We start from the raw sequence: 23,291 nt of genomic DNA on the forward strand, positions 1-23,291 counted from the left end.
CGAGGCAGGAGGAAGACCCGAACCCTGACGCTCCCTGCACCGCCTTCACATCTGGTACACACCGGCTTGTGTTTTCCCTCAAGGGTTTTAGGCAAAAAAAAAAAAAAAAAAAAAAAGGAGGTGAGTGAAACTTTGGCTCAACGTTTAGTCAATTTAATTCACGATTCACAAGCTGGCGACTGATTTCTCCATTTTGGAACGGCTGAGTTCAAGTTCGTAAACCACAGCTGGAGTCAATGATTCAACTCAGTACCAAGATTTTACATCTATTCATGTTGAAAGGCTCGAGTAAGACGGTCCTTTTATGTGTGAAATGTGAAAAAAAAAATCAGCAACGCAATTTACGTAATCGCTACTTATTCTATTAAACTTTTATCACAGAGAAAGTTGCAATTCACAGTATTCACTGTGTTATGTGATGTGATCACCACGGCATTCAGTCTTTTTTCTAAGAATTGTGAATGACGCCATTCAGGACATTTCATATTGATTCAGGCCAAAGTCAAAGTGAGTCATTCCATTTACTGCTTCTGTCAGATCGCTTCAGTGGAATCATCAGAATTTATAAGTCATATAATTTATTGATTCAATGAATGAATCATTACAGCCGTTTCCAAAATGTTCAACTGATCTGTCCCCGAAACCCTGTTCCAGCAGCACTGTGGGACATCAAGGAGGTCTTAAACAAGCCTGAAGACGGGAGGCCATGTTTGTTTTTCAGAGCAGTGACATCCTTTCATTTCCACCGCTCCAGGTTAAGGTCACTGTTACTGTGAATTTGATGGTGGACGAGAAGCATGAACGTCTGTGAGGAGACGTCGGGACTCTGTCGGACGTGACCGGGCGGTTCTCCGTCAGCAGATCTTGTGCAGGGCGGCTCCAAACCAGCAGCAGCAGCGAATTAGCTCCATTTATCTGGCCGACTGTCGGCTCTTACAGAGATGATTTTGTGGCACTTCCCGGCTTTATGAGCTGCAACAACTCTTCCTGCGCTCCCCTGGAATCTCTCCTGGACGGGACATTTTTCACCTCGGCAGGTGTCGGCGGTGAGGAGCGAGCTCTGCCGCTAACCGCTCCCCGAGGACCTGCTGCCGGGTTAGGACTCACACCTGAATGTCATAACACTGATTACCTTACCGCAGTAACACAAGTCATTATAGGTCGGTTCACCTGTTTTTTTTTGCACTCTAGTCTAAAATGAAAAATAACTTTATTCATCAGTGTTTTTCTAGCGCTCTGTTTTAGTAAAGCGTCTCAAAGTTTTAGCCCACACGACTGAGACTGTCATTAGTTCCACGCTGTTTTTTTTTTTTATATATATAAATCTAGCTATTATCCTCTGTCTAATTGTCAGTTAATGCTGAGGTATGGAGTTAGCCAACAACAGCCTCCAATACTTTAAAATAAGAAAAATCTATAATTTCAACGCAGAATTGAATGTCAAAGACAACAACGTGTCTAACTTTTCTTTGGGTTTGGGTTTGTTTTCCCCACTCCAAAATGGCCAACTGGCCCGTCCTGACAGGGTTTTGTTGTAGCTGCATGTTTGAAGCTAACAACACCAATGCTGCTGTCTGCGTTTGGGAAAAAAAACAAAGGAATCACGCATCATTTTTCTGTCTGCTTTCGTTAGATTCCTTCAAGTGGACTGAGAAGCAAAAACTCAAAAACTACATGTTTATCACAGCAATTTACAATTTTGGTTTAGGCTGAATTGCAAATAACCAATCTATCAATCAAAGTGAAATACTGCTTTAATACACAAACCAAGCAATATTGTCAATATTACACATAGCAGTGATATGAGCCTGGATGTGGTGTTTGGATATGGTAATATTGTGATTTGGCAGATGTGCTGCTTCTCCTTGTTTAAAGGGCAGCATTACAGGAAAGAAATGCTTCTTTTTTTTTTTCAGCTTATTCGGCTGTTTGTACTGTTTTATTATTTGCCTCTAATTGATTGGTCATCATACCCACTTTATAAATAGTTGTTTATTGAAAAATTGTGAAGCTGTAGCCTGTGAAGACTCCAACAGGCCTCCCTACAATATCACCACAAGTTTTTATTTTGTCGTCCACATCACTCAGTCCTGCTCCCCTCCTGTGTCCTTGGGATGCAAATTCTCTGTTCCAGTGCAAAACTCAGTAAAAAACCAGCGTACACCTGAGCGTCCTGCCAACATGTTGGTTTTTTCAGTACTTTTCCAACCTGTGTGCTTCATCAGCCGGCAGACGGTGGACAGAGGCAGAGGAGCGAGGAAGGGCCTCTGGGGCCACCGGAGGTCATTAACTGCATTTAAAGCCACGATGATGCAAGTGCACGGTATGTACCGCCGGGACGGCTCCACTTTAACCGTAACAATAACCTTCACCCCTGCTAATCCCTGCTTTTCTTTCTTCTTGCATTAAAGCGGAACCACTTATTAAGCCTCGACTTTAATCTCCCATCACTCGCATCAACAGACTGTAATCCATTTCACACACACTGCAGCCAGGAGCACAAGTCAGCCACAGCTACAACACACCAGCCTTCACAAAGACACAAATCACCGCTCCCTTCTTTAAAGAGAGGAGCTTATAAACCAGAGGCTTATCACCCAATAATAATATTAACACCACGTCATAAACACGGGTCATATCAATAAGAACATGTTTTGACGACAAATCCACCACAACATCTTCCAGATCAAGGTCTTCTTTTAAAAAGTGGCCGACCCGACGCTGTAAGAAACAGGCCCGAGCAGAGCCACAGATCCTTGAGATTTAACCCCGCATTACAGATAAACACACCGACTTTAGCAGCAGCGCTGAGCTCCACGATCCCTGATAATAATCCCAATATATCAGTGAAGTGCGGTGATCCCATGACATTTAGCTGGAGCTAAACAGACCTCGGCTCTTATAAAGTACACAAGCTGAGCCTCGGCGGAGAGACGCCTCCCAGGACGGCCCGCCGTATGAAACACAGGCGCTCAAAGTCACCCAGGACCTGCCAAGACGCCCCGAAACTCCAGCACCAACTACCTTTTTTTGTTTTTTTGAGGTTCACACTCTGACCTTCTGATGCAATAAATAACAGTGACGGCTCAACATGAGTCAGCAGGCCTTTACTGTAAAGACACACTCATATTGAAGTTAAGGGCCAACAACAACGACCCATAAATGTCTGTTTGTTGTGGCTGATGGATAATAATGCAATAACATTAATAATAATCACATTACTCTTGCGTTTGCAAAAAATGTGATGGGGACAGTAAAGGAAAACGATCTAGAATGACCATTTTATTTTCCCAGCGCCCATAAAAATCATGTAAACAATTTGCAATCTACACATTAAAGGCCATTTGACTGCCATTCTTCATTAAATATGTATTTTTCTCTCTTCGTGTGCTAATAGGCAGCAAAGCAATTCATATCAATTCAAGTGAAAAGCTAAACTGAAGCCTATATGTCAGTGAAAATGGATAAATAGTTGAAATAGTTGTCTGATTGAAATATTTTGCCACAGAGCCACAGCTGTTGTAAATAAAGGCTCCATATGATTGGAAAAATAAAAATATTTTCGCTCTCTAATTTATCAGTAGATAATGTATCTGTCACCAATATATTGTGCATCCCTACTTCACTGCGTTATGAATTATGACATGATATATTTCCTGTGTTTGAATCAAACTCCTGGGCTTCATGAGGACCAGAGCGGGGAGATGGAAATTTATCTGTACATTCATATGAGTATATATTCATATCAGCACAATTCTGTATGACTAGGCTCATTTCTCACGTAACAGCATGCTAATTAACCACAAAAATCATTAAGTTCTCACAAAAATGACAATAGATTTCTGTGATTTTACAGGCCTGCGTCCAAATTTCAATCTCCAGACGCCAACAAATCAGCACGGCATCCGTCAAACGTTATTTTCCCTTTTTATTGAAAACTTCTGCATCATTTAATAAGTTATAATTACAATAAATATGTTTGTTGGTGCTGTCGTGGGTTTAAAAAACACGCTTTGCTCCACGTCCAATCTCACATAAACCGCTATGCAACAAAAACGCTTAGCTCGTGCAGGTAGAGGTCACCAAAACGCTCCTCGGCAAAATTATTTTTTGTTACGCATAAATAAACCCCTGCCGATTCACTCACTTTGTGAATGAATCATCCAGTAGCCCGCGAAAACGCCATTTCATCAGGGAAAATTTCAATTCCAGAACAGCCGCTTGTAGCTGCAAAGGCATAAAACTCACAAAAATCCCAACAGCAGCGTCCAACATGTGGCTTCAAATTCAAGCTTCAAATTAAAAACAGCACCAACCACGGGCTGCGTTTTCTCAAAGATACCAGCTCAGAAAAATGGGTCTGAGGAAGATTTCTTTTGTGTTTTTGGTCGACTTTATGATTGCCACTCGTCCATACAATAACTCTTACGCCTAAATGCTGACCTCCACTACTCTGCAGATAAATCCCCACTGTAGTGACACGCTTTACTGCAAAATTCAAAATGTTTGTGGTCGCTAAACACGGGCCAAAATGTAATCTGATCGAATTAAAGGTGCACTTTACAAAACTGCCGGGTCGACTGTAGCGAGGACTGTAAAACACGCCTGTAATTTGATGGTTGAGGCAACTTGTTCGAGCGTTAACAGCCTTCAGTCACTTTTTTCCGAGCCATTTGCCTTCTGCCGATATGGATGAAACACAATCGATTGTCTTGTTCTAGTAATTGTTTTGAAGCAGGCCAATTAAGGTGGGACTGATTTAGCGTTGAAGCAATTAGCCGGTCGATCAATAAGTTGATTGACAGATACGTAATTGTTGTCATTCTCTTTTTGGATCGTCGGTTAATCACTTGGGTCTTTTATCAAGTGAAAAATCCAAAACATTTTCCAGTTCCAGCTGCACTAAGATCATCAGTATGCTAAGATCGCCTTTTCTCCGTTCACATCATTTTAAAATGAACACTTTGGGGGGTTTTTTTGGCCGCTGGTCAGACAAAAGAAGCAATTTCAAGATATCACGGTGGACTCTGCTCACCTTCCGTGACGATTAGCCGTTATTTTTTGACATTTTACGTATTATACAGACTAAAAGATTCAGCAGTTAAACCAAAAAAAAAAAAAAAAAAATTCTCAGCCCTGAACTGAGTCGTATTTCCACTCTTTCTCTGTACTCAGAAGTCGTGTCAGTTCTGAGAAATTGCTCTGTGTGCCAGTCTGATATAACACTTGAGCTGTAACGCGTCTCAGATGTACATGGACAGCTGAGCTGGAGAATGAGCCTTTCCCGGAGGTTTGGGGAGAAGCTGCAGGGAACAAACGCAGCAGCTCTGCTGTTTCTGCAGCAGAGAGGAAGACGAGCTGCAGGCCTGGGCTCCTCAAAGCCTTGTGGGTAAAGAGGGGGGGAAGGGCGACTGAGCACACAGGCATTCTTCACAACACTGAACTTGACCCCTGAGGTCACACCACACACACACACACACACAAACACACCATGTGACCGCTGTCAACTGTGAGTTTGTGTGTGCAAAACGCTCACAGTGTCACGTCCTGCCTGCAACCTGCAGCATTTAATTCACTCAAATTCTGTGTCTGCAAATTTGACCATTTCCCTGTAAGTCCTTGCAAAGAACAAAAAGGATTTGTGTTTCCCCGCAATTTTATCCGTGTCCGGGTGTTAAAGCACAGAAGCAGCATTTAGACCTTCACGGGACACGGGCACTAACTCTCCAGCGAGAGCCAGACTGTAACACGATTCTTTAAAGGTGAGTTAGCAGCTCCTTCAGGCGGGGTGAGGCTGGTTTCACTGCAGCTTTTACACACTGACAGCTCTGACGCCGCTGAGTAAAACCACACTCTCACCTCTCCACGCTGGAGGAGGGCTGCGCCGGCTGGCCGCTGTGAGCTGACAAGTGGAAAAAAAAAAAAAATAGCCTACATGGGTAAGGTGTTCACCAAAGTGTCTTAAGTGTGTCAAAGGCAGCGTCTGTCTGTCAGGCAGAGTCAATATTTGATTGGAAAATGAACTGTGATGACTGAGGCTGCACACGACTCACAATTTCCACATTCGCCCTTTCAAGACAACGAAACAACTGTTCTAGTTTGACTAATTAATCCAATTAACTGCACATCTACCGGTTCTAAAATGATTCACAAAGCCAACAGTTTGCCTTTCCCTATTGTAAAAACATTCCCGGTGCATTTTAAGAGAACGAGACTTGTTTTATTGTCATGCAGTGCTGCCCCGTAAACATCCGAAAACACGACTCTGATGATTCAAATCGCTGACTTTCACGCGGCAGCCCTTATAATGGCGCTCCAGGTCAAAGGTCAGCTGTGCATCCAAACCAGCGTTCACTTTTCAGACATTTTACAGGTTTAGGGGAGAGGTTTCATACCCGGTTGGGGTGAGGGAACATTATTATAAGCTGTGGTTCAGACAGGCCACTGAGGTCTGGCTTTAGATATTCAACAGGGCTGAGCAATGCAAATAAATTAATACCCCATTATCTTTGACCAAATACCTCAATATCAATAGCACAGTATTGCAGCGATAACTCCTGGTGCTTAATTGTGATTTTTACACACAAGATTTTATTAGTGAAGTGGCTCTGATGACCGAGCAGGTAGAGCCAATAACAGAACAGCTGCAACAGTCTAATAAGTTCAGAAAAATGCATCCTTGAACTGTAATGTAGCTTTTAAAACTAGAAAGATATATCACGTATTGCGACATCCAAACTCTCAGGCAATATCTATCTATCACTATATTGACAAGGATGGACCAATATATCGTCAGGATATTGGTGTTAGCGAACATCAGGTTTATAAAACCGTATGAGATCCAAAAAGTATTTTACTGCTGATATTTGCCTGTAAAATGTGACATTTTTTAGCATTTTTGCCCCCCTCAAAAAAACATATCATAGATATCAGCGTAACATCAACGGTCTACACAACAGTCAGCTGTGCATCCAAATCAACGGTCACTTTTCTATTAAAGGACGTCGGGCCAGCTGGATTTGATATGTCACAAATCCAACAGCCAATCAGCTGTCAGCTGCTTTGCAAATCAGCGGGCGAGGAGCCGCCGCTGGACTGCTGGTCGAGTTTTGTTTAAAAAAAAAAACAAAAAAAACATCTAGACTCAAAATGTCTGCTTCACATGAACAAGATTACTAAGAGATTAACTGAAAAAAAAAATTCATGGTTTGATTTTCCAATAGAGCACAATGTTAAAGGTGTTGCGTGAACAGAGCTCTGGTTACGAGCCGCTGTGCCAGCAGGCAGTCGGGTGGGCGGGGCCTATTTTAAATATATTCATAGATCTGCACATTTTTATTGAGGGCAAGGTATACATTTACATTTACGGCACTATGGGATTTTGTTTTTTTTTCATGGAAAAAAACTCTAAACGTGTAATATTGATGAAAAGGGATTATTTTTATGGGCTTAATAAATGACTGGACTGGGCCTTTAATTTATTTAATTTTGAACATCAGGTAACAACATGGAGCTACAAGTGAAAGTGAATTGAAATGCAACTCAAGTGGCATCTGAAAATGCAGCTCCTCACACTGGATCTGAAGTGTTTGTTCCCGTCAGTCTCTCAGTGACATATCCTGTCATCACGCCGACACACACACACACACACACACACACACACACACACACACACACACACACCACGACGTGGAGGAGAGCCACTCAGAGAACAACACCGCCTGAAGAAGAGACGCTCCCTCTGGCTCGACTGGCTGAGGCCATATAAACAGAGTCAAACAAAGCCACACTTCCATGTTGTTGGTTTATAGCTGACAGTAAAAAAACTCGACGTGCTGATACCTGCGTCATAAATTACTGCACTGTCTGGATTTAATCTCTTCTATGTGCAAATTACAGTGCGGCCTGCCGGTAAGAGCAGATTTGACTTGAATGACAGGTCACATGTTCCTGTTTGAGCTCAACAGAGCACATACATGACACTGACACGGTGCTGAGGGTGGAGACACAATTAGGCGCCGCTGTGTTGTGATATTTTAAAAGGCATGCATGATCGTATGTGAGTGTACAATCATATATTATGAATGCATGTATATTATTTATGTATGAGCATGAACGTATGGGTGCATGTGTGTATGTAGATATTGAGTTTTATATTGTTATGCTGCACAATATGAAGGACGAAAAATGACAAAACAATAAATAAATGAAGAACCGCCCACCTCATTAACATACGACACAGAAATACAGAAATAAATAAATGTGGAAATGTAGAAATACAGAAATAAATGTAGGAATAAATAAATAAATGTAGAAATAAAAGAAGGAATAAATAAATGAGTAAATGTAGAAATAAATAAAAGTATAAATAAATAAATATAAAAATAAATACACAAATACATAAATAAATAAATACATAAATAAATATAGAAATAAATAAAAGTGGAAATAAATAAATATAAAAATAAATGCAGAAATACACAAATAAATAAACAAATGCATGAATAAAAACAGAAATAAATAAATACATGTAGAAATATTTATTAATTTAATTATTTATGCATTTATATATTTGTATGCATATTTATTTATTTATTTATTGTTTTGTTTTGTCATTTTTTTGTCCTCCATAGCACAATGGGGTGTGGAAAAAAAAAGGTTATTAATCGCTCAAAAGTTTGGCTAAATTTTGGCGAGGGGTAAATCCGTCATGGTCATTTCCAGCGGGGTCCCTTGACCTCTGACCTCCAGGTATCTGAATGAAAATGGGTTCTCTGGGCAGCCACGGCTCTCCCCTTTGCAGACACGCCCACCTTCTGCTAATCCCATGCAGTTTGGGCCCCAAAGCCTGCAGTCCACATGTGTTCTTGTGGCCTGTTGTAAAATGGTGTGTGTGTGCAGACTGGGGCCTAAACAGTCTTGGAGCTGCATCAGTTGGCTTTGACTGGAAAGCTGAGACTCTGGTGGATTCAATGAGCCACATTTGATTCCTGTGTGATGATGTTTGGCCCCCATAGCAGCCATTTCACTGGAGTCAGAGCATTTTGTCAAACTGGACGTCGCTGTATAAGCCTAATGTGAACTTTCGGATAATCACAGCTGCATCAAACCTCACACCTACAAACTAGAGGAGCATTCAAAAATCAAAACTCGCAATAAGCATAGTAATCGAACCACAATATTTGTAGAATCGCAATACAGTTGTCCCTCGCTCTAACGCGGTTCACCTTTCGCGGCCTCGCAGTTTTGCGGATTTTTTTTAGTGCAATTTTGCATGCTTTTTTTTTTTTTTTTTTTTAAAGCGCATTGTGTTCTGCGTCCTGATTGGCTAAGGGAGAGCCCGCACATTGTGTTCTGCGTCCTGATTGGCTAGGCGACTGTAGACCATTGTCAATCAATCTCCTCCGTGCCGTGTCTCCTGTACAGTACAGAATGCGTTCATTCTATAATACTGGACTTATTTTTCTACGAAGGTTTGAACTTTGAGTGTTTAAACAAGAGAGAAAAGTGAGATAATGTTAATGCCTGTCTGAGAAAAGTGTATAAAGTGTGTAGTGAGGGGTTTTACAGCCTTAAAACATCTAGAATAATTGTAAAAAATAAAGCTGACTACTTTGCGGATTTCGCCTATTGCAGGTTATTTTTAGAACGTAACTCCCGCGATAAACGAGGGACCACTGTACATGATAGTATCGGATCGTGATATAAACATATCATCCAAGCCCTAATGTACAATGATGTGCACATACTTTTAAATTTTTTTTATTATTGTAAATTCTGCTTCTCTTCACGGCATGAATGTAAACAACCTCAACCTGGCATTAATATCAGATGTTATTTCTGATCATTTTGCCCAGCTTTACACAGGTAGGCCTATAGCATCAGAGGCCTTTTACACGTCTCTCTTTAGTAAATCTGATCCAAAATGTCCGGCCTTGCTCCTCCTGTGTCTGTTTCGGGGCGGCAGCAGCTACCTGACGACAGGAGGAGGTCTGCCTGGCTGCGTCTCCTCTGCGCTCTGCCGCCTCCTTCCTCTCCGGCACGCAGCCGACTCGACAACACCAGGCACTGCTTACATAACTGTGCTACTCCACATCCCTTCCTCTCTGATTTAATAAGGCCAACTGATCAATGTGTCCTCTGCAGATAACATGACTCGGCTTCCTGGTGCCCGGCGCGTTGCATTTAGGCTACCAAGACAAATGAACCACACTGGTATTTGCCAACAGTCTTATCGCCCGCCTCCCAGTCGTGCCCACAATGGACTGGATAACAGGCTCACTCTCATCTATGTTTAACACTGCGCTATGAAAATTTTATATATATAAATTCAGCTGCCTTATTAACCTAAATCACAAAGTGGAGTCAGAGCGTCCCGTCCTTAGATCTGCTGTGTTTACCCAAACGAAGGCCTGCTGTCGGCTGCAGTCACCGACAGGAAACGTGTCTGTGCTGCGAGCATGTGGCCTCATCGCCGCACGTCTGATATCCAAACAGGCCTTTATTCATTCTGCACGTAACAAACCCTGTCAGCGTCACATGATGTCAGCTTGAACGTCACGCCTTGTTGTAAAATGTTGGTTTGTCTTAGTTTCTGTTGTCAGAGAAGTAGAAATGCTCAGTTTCCCGCTGACCCTGGTGTTGCTCACGCTTCCTCATTTTGCGACGCGGCGGCACAGAAACGGGAGCGGCTCTGGTTGACTTTCGATGTCGAGCGACCATCTGCGAGGCCAGGTGTCAAAAGTCTGAGGAGTGAGATTTGCATCGGTTTCTAGACGAACGTCATGGCACTTGAATGGATGTCAACACCCTCCACCTTGTTTGATCGACTCGGTGAACTCTCTGTGGTTGTTTGTGTGTGTGTGTGTGTGTGTGTGTGTGTGTGCGGTGGACTGCCTGCTCTGTCAGACTAAAACGATAAGACGGTGTGTGACTGAGCTCCACGGTTGCAGCCCTTTCACCTCGTCTGGCCCCGGCTGTTTTTGCGATTCATGCGACACACAACCACTTCCTTGACAGGCCCGTGTTGTGGGTGCGTTTGTTTTTGCATGTCCGACACAGCGCGCACCTCTCCTGTCTGTCTTCTCACTGCAAAACTGCATCGAGATTTGGGGAATTAATACTTTTAAAAAAAAACTAATCGCGGTAGTGCAATTTCATTTCACTCTGACTGAAAAATTCTGGGGTGCTCCGTGCAAATTATGCATCAACTCCTGACTTCACCAGGTTACTCACAACAAGCTGCTTTTTATGCAGCTGCAGTACGAGAGAGGGAGATTCCTAACATTATACCCTTTCCCTGTACAGTGGCTCAGGTACTTCCTGCGAACAAACAGTGTCTTCACCGAGTGTCAATACAAACTTATCCCACCGTGGTAATCCTAATATTTGTTAACAAAACAGTTAGCAGTAATTATATTCACTGCAAACATCGCCTACATAATAGTTTTCAAAATGTGGACAGGTGTAAGAAATAAAGCATCTCCTGCTGAGGAAACCCCGCAGCGTTACTGCCACCTATGGGCGCTACATATCTGTGGTAGATTTGATCATCACTAAAGGTGGATTTATCGACCGATATTGATTAGACCAGACATTAGCCAATATCAACAGGCCTGCTGATAATCAGTTGGGCCCTAATTAAAAGCTTTCAAGGTTCTCTGCAAGTTTTTTGAAACACTCGAGCACTAAACATCTCAAAAACAAGGAGACAAAATCTCGGAAAATGGCGGCATCTACTGCTGAGGTCGATATCACGCTCTTGCAGACTAAATCAGCACAAATCCGTGACATCAGTGACGTTCAAGCGACTGAAATCGGATGATCTTTGGTATGTTGGGCACCAGGTGGCGTCAGCACTTGTTTTTTCCTTTACAGAAGGTGACATCACCTGGCGTCAAAGTTGAGGGATGTTATTCTTTAGGTGTGTGAACAAACATGCAGCGCTGCGTAGGGATACAGAAACAAAGTAGTTCCACCAGTTAGCGAGCAAGAACGCTGGAAAAGAGCGTCGATGATGAATCCCAAACAAACTTCTGTTGTTGTCCGTCCTTTAAAACATTTTTTCAGCTTTGGGTCGCCGCTCTAAATATCACTATTTGGCAGTCCAGATAGACTTCATTCATTTTGCAGAGGAACAGTCCTTATGAAGCAACAGGGAAGGAGCTGACAGATCTAACACACTCACATGGACTAACTTCATGCTTGCTAGCTAGCTATATTAACGCAAACTCACTCAAAACAATGTGACATCATCAAAGGCAACAGCAAACCAGCAAAAAACTACAAAACACAAAACCACTGCACAGGTCAGAGAGGAGACACCCGTCGACGCACTGCAGGAAATGAAATCCAAAATGTCTCCTCAGCAGCAATCAGCAAACGCTCCCGACACTGCAGTCACAACATAAAGTCAGAATATGAAAAAAAAAAAAAAAAAAAAAAAAACATTCACATCCTCTGCCTCATCGTATTTACTTACTGCTCGGAAACTCTTCTTCTACTTCTGCACAATTTCTCTCGCTTATATCTCACAACATAATAAACAAGAAGGTTTTGGCGAGCATCGAGTTTATCACAGAAAAGTTGTGGATAAAAAGTAAAACAGGAGAAAAATAACATGTTTCCTAATTACCATGTGCACTGAGTTTTCTCATTAGCATACAGGATATTAAAAAAAATCTATTTGTGCTGTCAAAATATGTAGGTCGGTCTTTCTCACCTAAATTCTAGGCTTGTCCTGTGACTACATGGTCTAATTTGGTAACTGCACCAGATTTACCAAACTGGAAGGGATTCTTAGTGGCATCACACCAATTTAAAAAATGTCCACATCAGCACAAGCCCTCTTCTGATCTCTCCCACGTGGTTTGAATGCAGCGTTAATATTCAGGTGGATCTAACTAGCCCAGATTTCTCAGTCAAATGGTTTCCAGTCACCGTCTGTTGCCATTTGGAGGTGCCAACATGCAAACCTGAAACTGATTCTAATGCATCTGCCCGGTTTAATAAGGTTAAATAACAGAGTTTAATTGTTGTTTAGTTAGGGATTAGTCTGCTCGTGCTGAAATTTGTCCACTCAGCACGCCAGATGAAGTGAGAGCGAGCAGCTGGAGCTTTTCAGCAACAAGTCGCGTCACAAACGGCTTTTTTAGTAACAGTAATAAGTTGAACTGTGCAACATCTGGGATTAGTTTGTATAAAGACTGACCCAGATATTAAACAAGGTGAGAGCAGCAAACGCAGTCATTTACCAAAAACTAGATTAAAATTGCGGGAGTGCTGTCAGATTGAAATTACATTTTATGTAAGTTCTGGGACGGCAGTAAAACATTTTAGCAAACGGGGAAAAAATGACTGGTTGCCCTGTTTTATCAAGAATATATCAGGTGTTCTTGGACAAAAGGAGGACAGAGCGCTTCAAACAAGAAGGCAAACCAGGCTCTGCAAATATGAGAAAATGTAACAGCGAGGAAGGAAATATTAACAAGCCTTTATTGTGGTGGCTAAATCATTAAAAAGCCAACAACTTTCGACCACTGTAGGTTTTCAACAGGGCTTAAAAACAAACAGTGCAGGTGTGGCCTCGTCTAAAACAGTCTCAACAGCCAATGGGAGGCAATCACATGACCCAGAGTGTAACAAAGTGAAAATAATGGAGAAAAATGGTGGAAATAAGAAAAAAATATGAGATTACACTGCAACGTAAGTGAAGCATGTTAGTTCACATCTACGAGAAAACGATTTTTACTTGAGCTATATCAAACATGCACTCAGTTCCCAAAACAATGACAAGAAATCCGAATGCATTTAAAAACTCGGAATATGCAGAAAGACCCAAACTCTAAGGCTCGAGTTTTTATTAAATGTCGTTGTTTGTGTATGCTTACCAGACATCGGCTTATAGCCAAGTAACTGCTGGTTTAGACGCCACTGATTAAACAGCACTTATTGGTTTAAACACCCAACACCAGTCCACTCTGATAAATTACACCGACTTGAAACTAATAATTTATCTTTTATCATCACGTCTGTTTGCCGGCCCAAAAGCAAAAGCGAGCAGGAGACGATTATCACGAAAACGCAACAGTGCAAATTACGATTTTTGTCCCTGTGGTTTGTTTTCGGCTGCTTTGAGGGCGGGACCGGCACATCCTGTCAGTCAAACGCTTTGTCCAATCACAGCTAGGTGTGTGGGAGGAGCTTAGCGGTCTAAGCAGGATGCAGGAAAGCAACAGATCTGTGCAACTAATCAAAAAAAATTTATCAAAATCGCAATAATGCAAAGTGCGATATCCAAATCAAACGAGCTGCGATTTTTTGAAGAAAGGTAAAATGTGTGGCATGATGTTGTTGTACGTAAAATATCATGGTGCTGCAGAGACGCCCCGGCCTATAAACTGTATTTTTTTTTTCCAGATGTAAGACGACATGTTTGTTTGGTACAGACCCAAACAAAAATCACTTCCTCGTTTTCAAAGTTTTTTCAGCAAAAATAGAAATCACAATGACAAACATCATCATTCCTACTACCATCGTGAACCATATATCAATTGCAATATTCGTAAAATTAATCTCAATAGTTTTTTTTACAATATCGTTCTGTACTATGTTCGAGGACCAATCACAGCAGGTACACTCGTCATGCGATGACAGATAATAAGTCGTCTGATAAAATAAAACTCTTCCCGAAAAGTCAGAAAGGTTCAAAAGGCATTAAACAGAGACTCTGAAAACTTGGCTGCACATGTTTGCCGACGACTTCCATGTTTACCTTTATGTTTACCTTCTGTCTGTTGTTGCATGGCAGCCTGAAAACAACACCAAAACGCACTCCAGGTACTCCTTCCTAATATTAAAAAAAAAAAATGTGTTCCTATCTGGTGAGGAAGGGTACGATAGGCGAGATTTGGTTTGTAATGCGCTGCGATGAAGGCCTGAGTTTCTGTGGGTTTATGTATAAACTCAGGGCCGTAATCACAGCAAAACACGAGGCAGGAAGGAGATAATGTGGAATAACAGCAAGAGAGTACGACTTCATTGGGAATATAAAGCAGTTTTGTGTTGAAATGCTCAGTTTTGGGCTGTAATGAGCAGGCAGAGTGTGTGACTCCACCTAAACAGAGCAGACAGCGCCAGCCTTTACCTGCTGGCACACACACTGAAGGCTTATCTGGGACTGGTACATTGTGTCATTGAGTTGAGCTTCACAAGGTTGGCAAGTGGCCCTTCTGAGTGTGTGTGTGTGTGTGTGTGTGTGAGTGTTTGTGTGCGTATGTGTGAGTGAGAGTGAGTGAGTGTGTTTTCACCCCTCCCCCACAACGCCCATGGCTTTGGAGCAACCAGCTGCATGGCACTCTAGTAATCTTTGATTAATGTTGTGACATAAATATTGAAGAGGAAAAAATGCAGAAATGCAGCGCTGTGGCGTGAGGTTTGTGTCTCTGTGTAACGCTGTAAAGAATAAACAACAATCCCAGGTTACACAGCTAGGTCAGCTCCCGCTCCAACAACAACAACAACAACAACAACAACAACAACAACAACAACAACAGGCCCGCAAAGAACAACACCTCATGTCTGCTGAGTGAAATTAGGTGACAAACTGGTGTCAACGCTCTGGCCGGCTTCAGCTCCACTCAACATGACTGTGTTTGTTAATAATGACAACACACAGCCTTCAGAGAGCATGTGGGCCACAGAGACACAGAGCCTTACTGGATTTAAAAAAAAAAGAAAAAGAAAAAGAAAAAGAAAAGAAATAAACAAAACGCTGTGGATAAAAGTTGAAAAACAATAAAAATATTTTTTTTATAAAGTCAAAATAATTCAACTGCAGTTACATTCATGGCCTGATTAAATACCAAACCTGTGATTTAATTTTACACATCACATTTCACAGACAAATCCATAAAGATAAAAATGATATTTGGTTTTACTTCAAAAGTAGCAGAAGTTACAGGAAGGAAGGGTGCGCTCGCTGACACACACACACACACACACACACATACTCAGCGCACGCGCGATGCCCCGCGAACACACGCGTGGCGTGCGCGCGCGTGCGCCTACTCACGCGCTGACGCTGCCCATCCCCCACCCCCTCCCCCCGGCGAAAACATCAAAATAAACGGGCGAAACAGCGCAATAAGCGGCCCAAACCCGGGACATACGGTCACAACGCGTCCCCGCACCGGCTGGGATCATTTATAACCGCAAAAATAACCCGAAAAGGTGTAAAAACACTCACCGGAGGCTCCAGCTCACACAAGGGGGGTGCCTTCTCCTCTCTCTGTGCTCCTAATATGGAATCTCCTCCTCCACCACCGCTGTGTTGGAGCTCTAATTTAACCTCGAAAATAGCGTTATAACGGCCTTCCGACCCGGCGAGCCGCTGCTCACACTCCCCAATGACCGCTGTGTTTTGGCTACACGGGTGTATATGTGGATAAATCCCCTTAAAAACGAGCTGGACGGGTAGTTGGATGTAGATTGTGGGTTTGCTCGCTAGTAGAGAAAAGAGCCAAACGGTTCAGTAGCAGGCAGCCAACGGCTTCAGACTGAAACACAGCGGCTGACCTGCCAGGCGAAAATGAGGCAGGCCCGGGCTGCTCTCTGCAGGAAACACACTCCAGTCACATCAACATCAAGATGGGTGTCGCAGTGTGTGTGTGTGTGTGCGTGTGTGTGGGAGGAGGGGGTCGACTGTAACGACTGTAACGACTTACGAAACTTTATCAAATTTAAGTCAAAAAGCATTAAGAGTTTTTAAAGGTTAAAGGAGTACCACGGCAGATTAGGGCCAGTGTAATGAGGAGCTGGGGGTGGGGGAGGGGAGGCGATATTGCAAGAAAAAAATATCTGAATTTCCATGATTAAAGTTGTACATTAATGAGAAACTAGATAAGAAACTAGGGCGGGAAAATTGTTTGTTTGTTTTTTGCTTTTTTTTTTGTTTCGTTTTTGTTTTTTGTTTTTTTGTTGTTGTTTTTTTTGGTCAGGAAACTGTGACGTGTATTAGAGTCAGTATAAGGAGAGGAAATACGGTGGGGAGTAATATATCAAGAAAAAAAATTCCAAGATTAAAGTTGTACATTTACAAGAAAAAAAAAAAACTCAACTAAAAAAAAAAAAAAAAAAAAAAGTTAGATTTTTGGTCACGGAATCTACGATGGTGTATTAGGGCCATTACAGAGTCAGGGAAGGGGGGAGGGGAGGTGATATACCAGCAAAAAATTGAATTTCCAAGATTAAAGGTGTACATTTACAAGAAAAAAAAAACTGGACTGGAAACTAGGAAAAAAATATTTTTCTTCTTTTTATTTGATCAAGGAAACTAAGACGGCATATTAGGGCCAATGTAGGGAGAAAAAAATACGTTGTAAAATACGTTGTACATTTAAGAGAAAAAAATGGATTAAAAAACTAGACTTGAAACTAGAAAAAAAAATTGGTCAAGGAACCCACAACGGCATTTTAGGGTCATTGTATGGAGGGGAAAAAAAATTACGGAGCCACGGGTAAGAGGAGGAATATGTGTAGGGGGGTTAATATTCTGAGGAAAAAAAATACTGAATTTCCAAGATTAACGTTGGATATTTACGAGAAAAAAAAAACTCCGATATTCTCTGGGATTAATATGGTAAATTTATGACAAAAAAACTTGAACATTCTGAGATTATAAAGTCACAAATTTGCAAAAAAAAAAAAAAAAAAAAAAAAAAACTTGGAAAAAACTTGGAAAAAACATTTTCTTACACTGTTAGATTTGAGCTAAAACGTTCAGCACAGATTAGCTGAGAATATGTCACAAATATGTCTACATGTACAGTGGGACAAAACTTTATTTATACAGATTTTTATGGCGAGCTAACATGCAGCCAAGCCTCTCTGCTTGATGAAAACCTGCACATTGTGAGAGTTTCTTTCATAAAGTGCGAACTCACATCAAACTGTCATGTACGTGTGTGTCTCCACTGCTGCAGCACACACACCGCAGGCTGATGACACACACACACACACACACACACACACACACACACACACACTGACAGAGGCTCTTGTCAACTAGAAGGTCACTGGGTGAGCATTAAGATTTTGCTAAAAGGCTTTCGTGAAGATTCGTGTTTAATAAATGTGTAAATTCAAGATGTGATCTGACTTTAAAAGATCTGGATGATGCTGCACGAACTGTATGGAGACATTTTGGTGTCTTGTTTTGTCCTTTTTGTAACGGTAAAAAGCTGCACCCGTTGACCTCAGTTGTCTTGGAGAAGGCTGCTAGAGCAATGCTAGCTATTTATCTGGTAATTTATCTATGACAATAATAATAATATTAGTAAACTTTATTTATATCGCACCTTTTGTAAAAAAAAAAAAAAAAAATGCAGCTCAAGGTGCTTTACAACACAGAAATTAAAAGCACCAAGAGCTTCACACGTAAACAGACATAGAATGAAAATTAAAACAGGGATGGGACGCCACATGTAACCTAACATGAGACGGAAAATCAGTGCGCCCCCTGCTGGAAGACACAAAGTCCGGACTCGCACGCAGCTCTGCAGGTGTGAGTGTCAGTGTCTCACCTGGGAGTTTCCTGGTCTTGGCGTTTCATTGACATCTACTCATTTCTCTTATTTATCTGGTAATTTCTCTGTTTTTTATGTTTGTAAAGCACTCTGTAATTTGTTTTTGAGAAAAGCTAGATAAATGAAGTGATTGTTATTATTATTGTTGTTGTTAGCTACCTCTGTGTGTCCTGTAGTGACGAAGACGCCTCACCTGTGATTCAGCTGGCAAATATTAGATAATGACTTACCTTTAAAGGGACAGTAAACTAAAATGTGCAGTTTTTTTTATTGTCATCATTGGGTGTAGAAAGTCTTGCATTGTGAGACTCCAAGATCCTCTCTGTGAAGAGAGAGGTCTCTCGGTTGATTTCTCCTCACAAAAACAAGCGGTTTTGCCGGGGATTAAAAAGCTACCAAAGGAAATTCAATCAGAGCATGACCTCCGTTTTTATTTTTCCCAACTCCAGTCGATTGACTCTTCAGCTGCACTTTTATCCTTCTCTGTAATGCTCTAGCTCCATCAAACTATCACTTATTGACAGCTAACTTTTGGCTCGTTAGCTCGTTGGCTCGTTAGCTCGTTAGCTCGTTAGCGGCGAGGGTCACACCAGAAGACCTGAGGCCTCGATCAGACTGCAGCCAAGACAGACTGGTTTCTCAAATCTGATCTGTAAGACAGACTGTCCACACTGTTATTTACAAGTGATCAGATCAGATTTGTGCGGTCCAGACGTCACCAACCTATCTGCATGGGTTGCTATGGTAACGACACAGGCGTCGGTTTCTCCACGTCAGAGAAGCGGTTTATCGACATGGAGGCAGGAGGAACAGAGATCCATCGCGTCGCTGCTGTCGAGTCGCGGTGCCGAACGTCTCCGTCGCGTTCGACACGTTCAGCAACGGAGAAGGCTGCAGTTAATTAACGTATCCATGGTAACAGCGGCCGCTATCATGCACCTCCATCACTTTGAACTGACGTTATCGCCTTGCAAGTGACCTAACAGACACTTTGAAATCCTACTTGAGCGTCCGGACTGAGACACATCTGTAGAAATCTGATTGGAGTCGCATTTCAAACCTCCTCCAGATGTGGTTTGGATCTGATTGGCAAAAATCGCATTCCATGTGTGTTTTTGCTGTCTAGACTTTCTAAAATCAATCTGCATAAAATCTGGACTGGGTCTGGTGATCCGAACAAGGCCAATGACTGCCATGTTTAGCGAGCGATGGCGTCACTTCTGAACTTTCTCAACTACAAACCTCCAAAATGTCAGCTTTTAACCGACGAGCTCTACAGCAACATCAGAATCAGAATCAGAAATACTTTACTGATCCCCGAGGGGAAATTGGGTCAGTTGCAGTTGCTCAAATTCACAAAATTAAATTATGAGAAGTAGCAAGAAAAAAGAAAAAAATACTAAATATACAAATATGTGCCTTACAAATTGCAAAAGTATGTGCATTACGTATAAGTTGTACCAAAGTATGTGCATAATGTGCATTAAATATGTGCATTAAACCTACAAATTGTAGCAATAAATACAGGAATAAGAAACTGAGCATATGCAAAAAAAAAAAAAAAAAAACATACACCATATATACACAGAGATATTGCACTGTTGACTTGTTGGGACGTGTTAAAAAGTCCAATAGCCAATATTAGCTAGGAAAACATTTGCTATTATATTGTTGTATTAAATGTATAAATGTAATAATAAAAAAAAGGCAGCCTTTAAAACTCTTTTCTTACAATTGTTGACTTTCAGCAGCTCTCATATCTCAGTGGATGATGAGGATAGACCTTAAGAATAACGCTAAACAATAAAGTCTCCCTTTTTTAACACCATTCCCTGTAAGTTTTGGCTCGGCTGGTAATATAATATAATAATAGTATAAATTAAGTTTCCACAGTAGAGATCCAAGGTCCAGATGCTGTGAGAGTCAGCGCAGTCACACTATTTTTTTTTTTTTTTTTTTTTAAATAATTACTGCCGTCCATCCCAACATGCAGGCCCTCCTTCAGTCAGCTGGAGCCTCATCCTGTGCTAAAACTGACTGGCCACCGCACGACACCCATCATCATCCTGTCACACACACACACAGTGACTGAACACACTCGAGTCTCTCTGCCGCTCAGCCTCTCGGGCGGTGTGTGTTTGTGCATGATGACCTGAGTGTGTGTGTTTAGCTCGCTGTTGGCAAATATTAAGCAGTTTGCTCGGAGGCGAGAGCTGAATAGGAGTTCCTTTCATGAGCTGCACGCCTCCCGACCCGACCCGGGGCGCCCCCCCCCCCCCCCCCCGACCCGTCCAGCCCGGCCCCGTGCCTCTCTCCACGGCGGGCCCGACCCGTCTCGCCTCGCTCGTCTGCAGCGATTCGTGTAAAAATACGACTAATCATAAAAAACATGGTGATGATCTGCAGTCAGAAAAGGACGCTCATCACATCAGAGGTCAAATATCACCGAGGACAGGAGCCAGAGATTTCAAAACAGACTCACGCCTGTTTTTTTTCAACACCATCATGAAGTCTGTGCTTTAGCCAAATTTGCTCTGAGCAGAAATCATTTTAAATAACTTGTTTTCTTATATTTGGCTTTAAAAGCTTTGAACCTTTTGTAGCATGTCCTTATTTGTCATTCCAAACCCATAGCCTGTATTTTTTTTTAGATAAAAATACAAAGACTTACTGTGAAATATATTATCAAGTTTGTCTAATTTTTTTAAACACACTGTTCTGCTGAAGAAGACTGAGAAAGCCTTTATTATAAATATGATTTTAACATATCTCATGGTGATTTGAGATGTTTTATCCTATGTGCTCCATAATGCTCAGTCTTTTCTAATGATACTTTTTCAACACAGCAGTGTGCCTGGGGTGTTTTTTAAGTTTGCCGCTCGTATTCTGCAGAGGAAGTTTATTTAAAAAGGAGACAAACTTAAAAACATATTTTCCACTGATGCAACGCTCTCCAAAGAGGACCTGATTCTTGTTTGTCTGATTTACGACCCACACGGCGCTCCTAATTCCCCCTTTTTTTTTTGCATTACAAAACACTTATTTCTCAATTTATTTTCTCTATTTCTCTGTTTATTTCTCTCTCTCTTGTTGGCATACCGCCATTCACCCTAGAAAGTCTCAATATTTTACCATATTATTAGCCATCACTATTTTAAGATAAGTTAAACTCAGCTAAAATAAGATAAGGTAACAACTTTATTCATCCCAGAGGGGAAATGATTTGCCAAACAGGATTGTTTTGGCTCGTTCTTCCTCTTCTTCTTCTTTGCTTGTCTGTTTTCTGGTGAATCATTCAGAAAGCATTGCGGGGAGAAAGCATTTTTCTCCCTGCACATCAACTACTGGTTGTTGTTCTTGTCCATAAACACACACACACACACACACACACACACACACACACACACTCACACAGAGCCTACACGGCGAGTAGAGTCAACTCTCAGCAAACATTAAGAACCAAACTGAGTGTGAACTCTGACTGCATAAAGCACATAAGTGAGCAGTGATAACCACATTTAGCTGTAATGTGAAGGTGAGTCCAAATGTGATGTGGCAGTTTTTATCATTATAATAGGAAGCAAAGAGATCAAGCAGGAAAAAACATAAAAATAAAAAGCACCGGAAATTTATTTGGAAGCCGTGTGTTCACCTCGGGGGAGCGTTCAGGACAAATGTTTCCTCTGAGCTGATAGTTTGCTGACCTACATTTAATAATTTATCACACTGACCAAATAAGAATGTCTTCAGGCAGTAGGGGGCTGTGTGTGTGTGTGTGTGTATGTGTGTGTGTGTGCGCATATTTTGGAGAGAAAAACTCACAAATGCACATAGACATGCACACACTCACGGTAAACATAGTGCTCACCAATTCGCATGCATGCACAAACACCCATAGCCACACACACACACACACACACACACACACACACAGAAGCTGAAAGCCCTGGGGGTGTGTGCAGAGAGAGTGTGTGTGTGTGCCAGTAACAGGACAGTGCAGGATGGCTAATGGCTTTTCCACAGAGGACACATCGGCCTGCTCCTCCGACGGGGAAGCTACAGCTCTACATGTGTGGATGTATTTATGTATTATATTTATATTTATGTATGTATATTTATATTTACAGCACGGTGGGAATCAGTTCAAATGGTGCCTGTTTGAACACGTCAGTCCCCGTCCCTGTTTGTGTTTTGGGGGGAAATGTGACACACTCGGCCGCAGTGAGTAATGTTGTTGCTCTTGTGGTGCACGGCGGCTGAGTGACCCGCGGAGGGGAGGGGGGCTGCAGCGTCCCCGGGGCCACCGCAGGGCGAGTGGCCCCGGGGCCACCGCAGGGCTGCAGGGCGAGCGGCTCCAGGGCCACCGCAGGGCGAGGCAGCCCACTGCCGGCCTAATGACTTACAGACACAGTGTCTGTATGAGGCTCGCACACACACACACACACACACACACACTGAGTGGTGCTCTCTCTCTCTGTTCACGCAGCAGCAAACACACCAGAACCACAGCTGGACGCAGGGAAAGTGAACATGCTGCCATTATTCGGCTCAATTTCCCTCTAAAACAGAAGTAAATTACTGCTCTCGTGTTGTGCTTTAAGCTGCTGCTGCTGTTTCTGCTATGATCAAATATCTGAGCAAAAAACAGAAATGAAGCCCATTTTTTTCTGTAAATAAATAAATGAATAAATAATAAAATAAATAACA

At 42.1% G+C, this 23,291-nt stretch overlaps 1 protein-coding gene across 3 annotated transcripts in view; it reads right to left on the minus strand.

The window, feature by feature from the left end:
* Positions 1–16,668, minus strand: part of tbl1xr1a (TBL1X/Y related 1a) — a 69,991-nt gene extending 53,323 nt beyond the window's left edge. For all 3 annotated transcript variants that reach the window (XM_030049678.1, XM_030049677.1, XM_030049676.1), the window contains exon 1: positions 16,247–16,668. The gene's annotated coding sequence lies outside the window, so the exon portion shown is untranslated. The remainder of the gene's footprint in view (positions 1–16,246) is intronic.
* Between the last annotated feature and the right edge of the window lie 6,623 nt (positions 16,669–23,291).

The sequence above is a fragment of the Myripristis murdjan genome, chromosome 4 (assembly GCF_902150065.1).
Source record: "Myripristis murdjan chromosome 4, fMyrMur1.1, whole genome shotgun sequence".
Lineage (NCBI taxonomy): Eukaryota > Metazoa > Chordata > Actinopteri > Holocentriformes > Holocentridae > Myripristis > Myripristis murdjan.